Here is a 9460-nt window from a genome sequence, read left to right on the forward strand (position 1 = left end):
AGTCTGAGATGCCTCACAACACCGGAGATGGAATGGTGATGGCCAGGCAGCTGGACTGAGCAAAGCTCGGGTCACACTTAGAGTCAAGTGGTTTCTTGCACACGGACCATGAGGCTGGAAGCTGTTACTTAACAAGTGGAAAAGGACATCATAGAGAAGGCTTGAGCGATGTGCTGTGGATTACTCTAGAGTTTAAAGACATATGAGAGTGAACCAGCAAGGGTTGGGGGGTAGGGGGTGGCGCAGAACAATCTCCAGCAAAGCAGCCAGTACACCAGAAAACGAGGTGTGTGGCACTCAGAAAGCCAAACTGAACAAGGACAGTGACTGACCCTGTCAAATGCTGCCCTGAGAAGGACAGAGGAAGACTAGGAATGACATTGAACTTACACGGTATAGTTCTGAGTGTGTTTCACTGAGGCACTTAAGTAAAGAAGTGTACACAAAAGCCTGAAGGGAGTGTGGGTTGTACTGGAACCAGGGACAACAATTCTGAGGTTTGTATCATGGGCAACAGGAGACTCTGACTAGAGAAAGATGGCAGGTCAAGAGGACACCCTATCTCTTTTGGGTATGGGTAGAGTAGGCTAGAGAATGCTTGCATGTGAATGGATATAACTAATGAAGAGGGAAACTGGGGTGCTAGAGCAGAGAGAAGAGAGAACTGGTGGAGATGTTATGGCCCTACTCTTTCATTCACTAATCAGAATTGCTATATTCTTGGGAATTTTGCACAAACGTACAATGAAATATGATTACATCTGCCTCCTACTTCTGTCTTTCACTCTCCCCTTCTTCTTCTTGCTAAAATTTCTGTGTAGGGGTATAAAGAATGCTTACCCATTCTCCTCAAGTTCCAAAGACCAACTCAGACATGATTCCACCGAAGTTGGCTCTGAAGAGTCAACAAGTTCGTTCCTTATAGAGAGCATAGGCAAAGAAATTAGAAAATGTGGGCACTCCTTCCTCAACCAGCCATACCCAAGAAGCCGCACTCAGCATAGATAAGGGCTTCCCTGTAACTACCTAACTGGGTCTCTTACTCTTAACTTTCCATGTTTCTATATACTTTAGCAGTTCCAAAAGCCATGTGCAGAACTGCTAGGTGGTAGGGAGCAGATGGATACTAAGGAAAATACATTGTACCCTACTTAACTCTTCTATGGAAAAGATGTGGTGTAAACCATCAACAAGCCCATCTGGGATATATCTGGGATATATATGAGATATATATGGGATATATATGGGATGTGTGTGTGTGTGTGTGTGTGTGTGTGTGTGTGTGTGTTTGTCTCTTTTCAGTTTGTTGCATGAAGGAGTTACACTAGTCCAAGTTAAAAGTGGACCCCAAGTGATCACCTTATACAAGCTGTGAGGTTTTTAAACTTGTGATAAGGGACAGAAGGGAAATTCTACTCACTGCAAGGAAATCCTCACTTAAGCTTCAGAGAGCCACAAGCTCTTAAACCCCATGACCCTTCAGCTGATCGTCCTCAGCCAGTCCAGTCTCTATCAGGAGCTGGCATATGCTCTTGTGCTGGTCACCCTGTAGCTGAATTACTTCTCCATATTCTGGATGCTCAATTACAGTACCATTGCAGGCAAATTTCTTCTTAAACACCTTCAGGAGTTTCTTTTTATCGTAATCATCAGCGATCCCTTGGACAGCGGTAAGGGTCTTCCTGCCGTTTCTCGGTTGAATTCTTACATGGATATAATCCTCGGTGCCAGCAGGAAGTGGGTCACCACCTTTACTTGCATCAGCAACGGGGTCGGAAGAGTGGAGGTTCTGGAGAGCGGACCTACGATACGATGATTCCTTTACCTCGGTGGAAACGGCCTGCGGAAGGCGGCTGTGGGCGAAGGTGGGCAGGAGGGACTGAGCCACAGGAAGCAAGGGGGCTCAAGGGGGAGGCAGCTGAGTCCTCAAGCAGAGGCTCAGTGACTGGGGCTGGGATAATCATTTGCAAGAAGGCATAGCTGAATGCCCTAAGGAGACTCAGAGGACTGTCACTCATATCTCCCCGTTCCCTGGGTTTTTGTTGCTGTTGTTGTTGTTGTTGTTGTTGTTGTTGTTGTTTGTTGTTGTTGTTGTTGTTGTTTTGCTTTGAAAAGCCACTAAATCTGCTGCCCACATGTGCATGATATGGAGCCATCCCCTGGAACATGAGAATCCTGCCAGGGGCCACATCTTCCAAAAAAAAGAGTGATTCCCATTCTATTAACTGCCAACTCAAACTATCAACTTCCAATGGCTCCTCAGTAAGGGGTTAGCCTGGAGATCATCTACCAGATCTATGCTGGGATTTGGGGCTGGCTTAATATTCTGTAGGCCTTGTGACAGAAACCACAGCTGCTGTGAGCTCATGAGTATACCTCCCATGCCATGTCCACAAGACAGCATGTCACGCAGCACTCCTCTGTATCCTCTGGCTCTTAGATTCTTCCCACTTCCTCTCCCAAGATACTCTCTGAGCTTGCTGGGTGTAGAGTTTTGTTTTGTGGGGGTGGTATTGATATAGGTGTCCAGATTACGCCAGAGACTCTTATCCTCCACACTGGGACCACTTATGCATATCTCCATTGGCCACAGCAAACTGGAGCTTCTCTAAATGAGATTGAGAGTAACCTGGGCCCATGCATATTAACATAAATATTTAGAAGGCAATTTGATCATATGACCATTTAACAAAGTAGCAGTTCTTTTTTATATCCAAAAGTGCTTAAGTGAACATTTCTGGTGTTTGAAATTTAAAAAAAAAAATGTAGAAACAGAAATTTATAAAATATATCTCATTCTCCCAACCAAAATACTGTCTATTAGATGTGTCCCAAATATTATAAATGGAAACAATATGTGATAAACTTCATAAAAGAGACACCTTCGAATGCAGTAAGAGTTTTGTCTTAGGGTTTCTATTCCTGCACAAACATCATGACCAAGAAGCAGTTGGGGAGGAAAGGGTTTATTCAGCTTACACCTTCCACATTGCTGTTCATCACTGAAGGAAGTCAGGACTGGAACTCAAGCAGGTCAGGAAGCAGGAGCTGATGCAGAGGCCATGGAGGGATGTTCTTTACTGGCTTGCTTCCCCTGGCTTGCTCAGCCTGCTTTCTTATAGAACCCAGGACTACCAGCCCAGGGATGGCACCACCCACAATGGGCCCTCCCCTCTGGATCACTAATTGAGAAAATGCCTTACAGCTGTATCTCATGGAGGCACTTCCTCAACTGAAGCTCCTTTCTCTGTGATAACTCCAGCTTGTGTCAAACTGACACAAAACCAGCCAGTACAAATTTTAAGGGGAAGAAAAAAACAGAGCCAAGCCTAATACCTTAAAGGGAGCATATGTGTTATTATATGAGGATTTCCCAGAGGATGTCATGGTGTGACACGGGGGACATATGGCTGCCCTCCCTGACATTCGTATCACCTCATTACATGTGCCACTTCTTATTTGGTTTTTCTTTTACATTGATTTGGATCAAAAAATGACAGACTTATTCAAGAAAAACCTGAGATTAGCATTATTATGTGAGCCATCCATTATTCACTAGCCAAATCATAAAATCAAAGATTATATGTATATGTATATCTATATATCTATATCTACATATATATATTTGCCAAGGACAGAATCCAAATCCAAAAACAGGGATTAGTTTTGGCCACAGAACGTGGGGCAGAGGTACTTCCTGAACCCATGTTTTCATCAAATTGCAGCCTCAGCAAGAGACATGGCAGACCAGTTAGACCCAGCAAGAAAGAAAGAACATATAAGACACTACAATGATTCTCATCAGCCAGGTACCGATGGAAGAGACTTAGAGCAGGCAAGGGTGTGTGCTTGCCACTCCCTTAACATGTGTGACCTTGCCAAGTCACCCAAGCCATTCACCTTAGCTTGTACCTCCTCTCTGCCTCCACTCCACACAGATGCATCAGGCGCCTTGTCTCTGGTGACTATTTGGTCTGAGTCCCAAGGAGAACCCCCAATAAGTCAGAAGAAAGCCTTACCAATTTCAGATTACCATTTCTAGAACTGATGGTTCATTTAAAAATCATATGAACGTGTGGTCATTGCCTCGAGAGCATGGCTTCATCAGCTGAACTACAAAGAAGGTCCTGTGTGCAAATTGCCTTTAAGATGGAAAGCCGCTCTTACAGAACAAATAGAAATCCTTGGGCGTCGGTTACAATGCATAGATTAATCCTTCCTGTCTTGTTTCCTGAGTGTGTTTTCCTGTGTGAGAGGTGCCTGTATCTCAATGTTCTTCCTCACCCCACTGGGCATCACTTCCCTGCTTCTTGTCCAGGGATCCTTCAAAGTCTTAGCCAGCGCCAGCCTGTCCTGACCAGCTAGCACACTCCAAGTGAAGCTAATTGACTCCCTATTAGATAGTTGGTTTGGATTGTCAGCGGATGAAAGTTAGACTCACCATGGAAACATACTTCTGAATGGGTCGTTGACATATTTGGGTACCTCCAGAAACATTGACCTGCAGAGAGATCAACCATAGACATGGGCGATGCCAGCCCATGGGTTGCCCTACCTCTTGTTCTGTGACTGGAGTTGCAGCTTGACCAGCTGCCTCATGCTCCTGCCAGGATGATACCTGTTCCCCGGAACCGTAAATCAAAATAAGCCACTCCTTTCTTAAGTTGCTTTTGCCATAACCACAGGAACTATAACTGACAGTTACCTCTACCTGTAGAGGTACTGACATCTACCTCTAAAGCCCACTCCTCACTCTTCTCCCCTCCAACCCCCAGGACGTTGCATAGAGAAGTACACTGGCCTCTTCCTTTTAGCTCTGGGTCCCACCTCCCAGATGATCAACAGTAATCATAAATGGTTTCTGTTGTCCTCACTATTTAGACCTCCTGCAAGACAGGCAGAGCCAGCATTTCTATTTTACAAATAAGGAAACGAAGCTCACGTGTGGTTAAATTGCTCATAAAACATGCCCACTGATAGAAAGTGATAGGAGCCTGGCTGGGTCCCAGATCTCGTCTGTGTCCTGTGTGTTCTCTAGTACCCTGTGTTCCCCCTACAGAGCATTGCTGAGTGGACAGCTGTCTAAAGATATGGATACAATACTTCTCAAAATACCTCCCAAAGCCAGGTAGCTCATCCCTGTAGCCTCAGTATTTGGGAGGCTGAGGCAGGAGAATTCTCATGAACTTGGGGTAACATGTGCTACAAAGGGTCAGATCATCAAGAGCTACAGGCTCAAATCTTTTCTCAAAAAAAAAAAAGGGATCCTCCAGGTGTTAATTTCCTATAACTTCCCCCTTGTTATTTCTGCCAGTCTACTACTACAGAGTAATGCTTTTAGGTAAATGCAGCTTTCCCCTAGGCATTCAGTTTAAGCTCTAAATATCCTAGGATATGGTTGGCACCTCTGAGGACCCTGCAATAAATGTAACTAACTTAAACTCTGAAACCTAAAACACCTAGCTTATTCATATAAAGCCCTTTAATGTTGATGTGCGTATGTGCAGTTGCATTTAGTTGCACACACTTGCACATGTATGCATGCATGTACATTTGGAGGCCGTAAGACAGACTCAGCTGTCTTTTCTCAAGTGCTATCTACTTCTATTGTGTGTGGGGGCATAATCTCCCCCATAGGCATGGGAAATATTTGTCTGTCTTTCTCTCCCTGGCAATAGGCTGTCACAACTAAGCAATTATGCCCTGGCCATTTCAACCTGTGTTCTGGTGGACCAAAGTTAGGACATTGTGCTTTCTAGGCAATCACTTTGCCAGCTTTAGATATTATACAGACTAGATCTTGGTCTATATAAATGAGAGTGTTAGATACATCACAGAGTTACTGTAAAGAATTTTAAGAATATACATAAAATACTGGATACACACACACATAATCAATAAGTCACACAATTTTTAAAATATAAAGTTAAATGTGGTATGGGAGGCTGAGAATTCATATTAAATTGTTCTGCCATTCAATAAGTCTATAGGTAGAAGAATAGCTGCTCTGTTAATTAATTTTCATATTTATGAAACATTGTCATTATATTATCAACACTACCCTCACAAACAAACACAATAATGCATTAAAAGTTGTTCCCAGAGCAAGTAATAATAATAATAATAATAATAATAACCCAGCTAGATGATAGGCTCAGTTATCATCCTCACTTCTGCCATAGGATGAGCCCCAGGCGTTCCCCTGTCCAGTATCTCTTGTTCCTTCTAAACAGCAACATCATATGCTTGATGGGACGTCTTCCCGATAAAATGGACCAAGATAACAGGAAAAGGAGAGCACTGAAGATGGAAAGAGAGGGGGTGGGGTAGCATTCAAGAGGTCACAGAAACCAATTCTGTCGCTTCCACAATGTGGTACCCAGATGATACCCTCCCAATTAGGAGGCCCACTCCTGGAAAGGTGGCCATGCTCTCTGTCGTCCTTGAAACACTACACTAGCCCCCTATGCCTCGCCAAAAAGTATCCCTCCCTGCTCCTCAACACCCACATCCATCATGGACCAAGCCTCTTCCCACCATTTACTGACACTCATTTTCCTGTTCCCCATGTGTGCAAATGCAGTGTGGCCTCTCTGACAAGTGGAAAGAGAAGAGGAAGGTGCGGGTGCACCCTCGTGCCAAGTGCTAGAATGCCCAGTACTGTGTATCACTGCACATAATGACTTGAGAGGGAAAGAGACAGACAGACAGGAAGACAAGAGATCATCTCAGGCAGAGGCAGTAGAGAAGCAGCACCCATATACCACCCCCTCTCCCCGTTGCAACCTAAAAAAGGACAATCAGGTTTTCTTCATGTCCAGAGAGCAGAGGTCAGCTCCAGAACGAGGGAGGTCACTGTCGAAAATGGGCTTCAGGACCCAATTATGTCCCTCATGACATTGGTTTGCAGTGCAGAACCAATTTGAAAATGTGGCACGATCAGCAGTTTCGCCCCAGGAGAGTCCAGGACCACTGGAAAGGGGTGTCATAAATCAAGCCTCAGTTGCCCTGAGTGGGAGCCCCGGGCTGGACTAGGCCAGGCAGCTGTGAGGCAGGATTGAGATGCATTGGCTGAGCTGTGACGGTGACCCCCAGACTGAAATAATTGGGGTTGGGGGAGGTGCACCATGGGTCAGACTAAAGGGTGGTGGAAGAATATAAGGGATGGGGACTGGGATGAAGAGCTTTCAAAAGGCCTGCCTAGACAATGACAGGCTCTGGTCAGAGGAATTATCTGCCGCGTTCAGAAGTACTGCATTCACTTTTAAAGGACACACATACGCACAGGCCACACGAATACACATGCACAAAAGGGAGAAAACCCCTCCTGAGAGAAAACAAAGTACTACTACTATACAGCAAAAACAGTAGATCCCGGAGGGAAAGGCGAGTGAAACTTAGGAACTTCATTCCAAAGTAAACAGTGCCCTCTAGAGGCACGAGGCTCACGTGCAGGTGAAGTCAAACAAAAGAAGTTTCGGCGGAAGTGACCCTCAGGCTTTAGATGGCCTGGAAGGAGAACGATCCCATGCATTTCCTCTTCAGACTGAGTATCCATCATGCTTTTCCCAAGGCAGGTTTACTCCAGTGACTGTGAGGATGCCTTTAGCTGAACACACTTGCCAATGGACTGCTGTGTCATGGGCAGTTTCATTTATAAAATTGTGTGTGTGTGTGTGTGTGTGTGTGTGTGTGTGTGTGTGTATGCAGAGAGAGACATCAGGATACTTTGTAGCATAAATATTTTTTGGAGCCTATATTATGACATATTCTGTCAATTTCCTCAATAAATCTAAATTCAAAACTGATCTCACAAGTGCCAGGCCAAAGGATAAAAGGATAAAAGGAGACCATTAAAGGCAGAGTTCAGTGAGTTCCCACCATGAATCTCTCCAGAAGCAGAGTCCACTCTGGTCTCCCTTTCCAGGCTTCTAGTTAAATGTTTGCTACACACCTCAGCCACTTCCTTACCAATGCCTCCCTTTTCCACAGCTGAGCCTATTGGGGAAAAGAAATCCTAGCTTCAAATAACCAGATGCGACCTCAAACTGAAACCCACTGGCATCAGGCCACATGCACAGTGATCTGAGCTTCCATTGTGTTGTTACATCATGGCTGACAGTGGCCGCCTCATTTGGCTGGTGGAAGGAGCCATCAACGTAGTCTTGGGAGATAACCAAGTTGGTGTCCAACAACAAAAAAAAAAGCATTACCTCTTCCTTCCCTTCGATAGAGAAATAGCAGAGACTCCAGCCACTAATCTCTTCCTCCTGGGTCCACACTGCATCCCAAACACCACCAGACAGGTACCCAAGTCATTGTCACCCGGCCGTCCATCCCTACCACCACCATCAGCATCTGGTGAAAACAAACTTCTCAGGCATTTAATGTCCCTTTCAGTCCACGTTCTATTGCACCTTCTATCTCACTGCCTTCTGGAACATTCTAAGACAGACCATCTGCTTGCCTCTCCAAGCATACTCCTTATCCCTCCACTGGAGGGCCGGGGAGGGACAACCTCACCCATTTCTACTCCCCTCTGCAAAATTCAAAGTCTACCATCTCTCTCAGCCAGACTCCAGACTCATCTTTGTTGAGGTCTCTCCAACTATTCCCAGCCTTTGATATCTTGACCAGTTTGGACTCTGGAGAATTGAATCAACTTATTCCTACAGTGTTGGGATTGAGCCCAGGGCACCCAGGAGCACACATGCTGAGAAAGTCCCTTCTACCGCTGCCCAGCCCCTTTTCATGCCTTATTAATTTAAAATTTAAAACTATATAAAGAATGATGCACATCTCTAAGTATGGGCATGGAGAGATGACTGCTTCATTGGTGACTTGAGGGAATAAATATAATGTGTATTTTGAGCCACTTTTGTTTTAAAAAATACACACACACACACACACACACACACACACACACACGTGTGTACACATCTATAAACACACAGTTACAATGGGCAGGGATGGTCAGGAGTTTCTACTTTTTAAACATTCTATGATTTTGGGATTTTTTAAACTTTTTTTCATTCTGTCTGTATATACTTTTTGATTTTAGAAGAACAACATTTTTCAAATAAATCAACAAACATTCACTTGCCAAGTGTTCATCTAATTGCTAGGGGGGCTCTAGGGTGGTCTTGGCTTTCTACAGAATTAATACCTGGGAGAAAAATTCAACAGAAGACTGAGACAGGAATATGCAAAGAGCTATGAACTTAGTCAAATCCAGGGGAACTCGTAGACATAAGATGTCAGCTTTGATGGAGGCTGAGCAAAAGAAAAATTTTTTACTGGAGGACCAGGCAAATGAAAACCACACTAGAGTCTTACTGAGTGCATGCCCACTGAGTGGAAAAGAAAGCCCTGGGCACTCTTGATGGAGGGAAAACACTTACGATAGCAAAGGTGTTGGCTTATCTAGGGAGGAGCAAGCAAGTCTGCATGTGTAAACAAG

At 44.7% G+C, this 9460-nt stretch overlaps 1 pseudogene; it reads right to left on the minus strand.

Annotated features, from left to right (window-relative positions):
- Positions 1-1462: 1462 nt before the first annotated feature.
- Positions 1463-4599, minus strand: LOC110296389 (eukaryotic translation initiation factor 1 pseudogene; annotated as a pseudogene).
- Positions 4600-9460: the final 4861 nt, after the last annotated feature.

The sequence above is a fragment of the Mus caroli genome, unplaced genomic scaffold (assembly GCF_978045245.1).
Source record: "Mus caroli unplaced genomic scaffold, Mus_caroli_1 scaffold_1, whole genome shotgun sequence".
NCBI classification, from domain to species: Eukaryota; Metazoa; Chordata; class Mammalia; order Rodentia; family Muridae; genus Mus; species Mus caroli.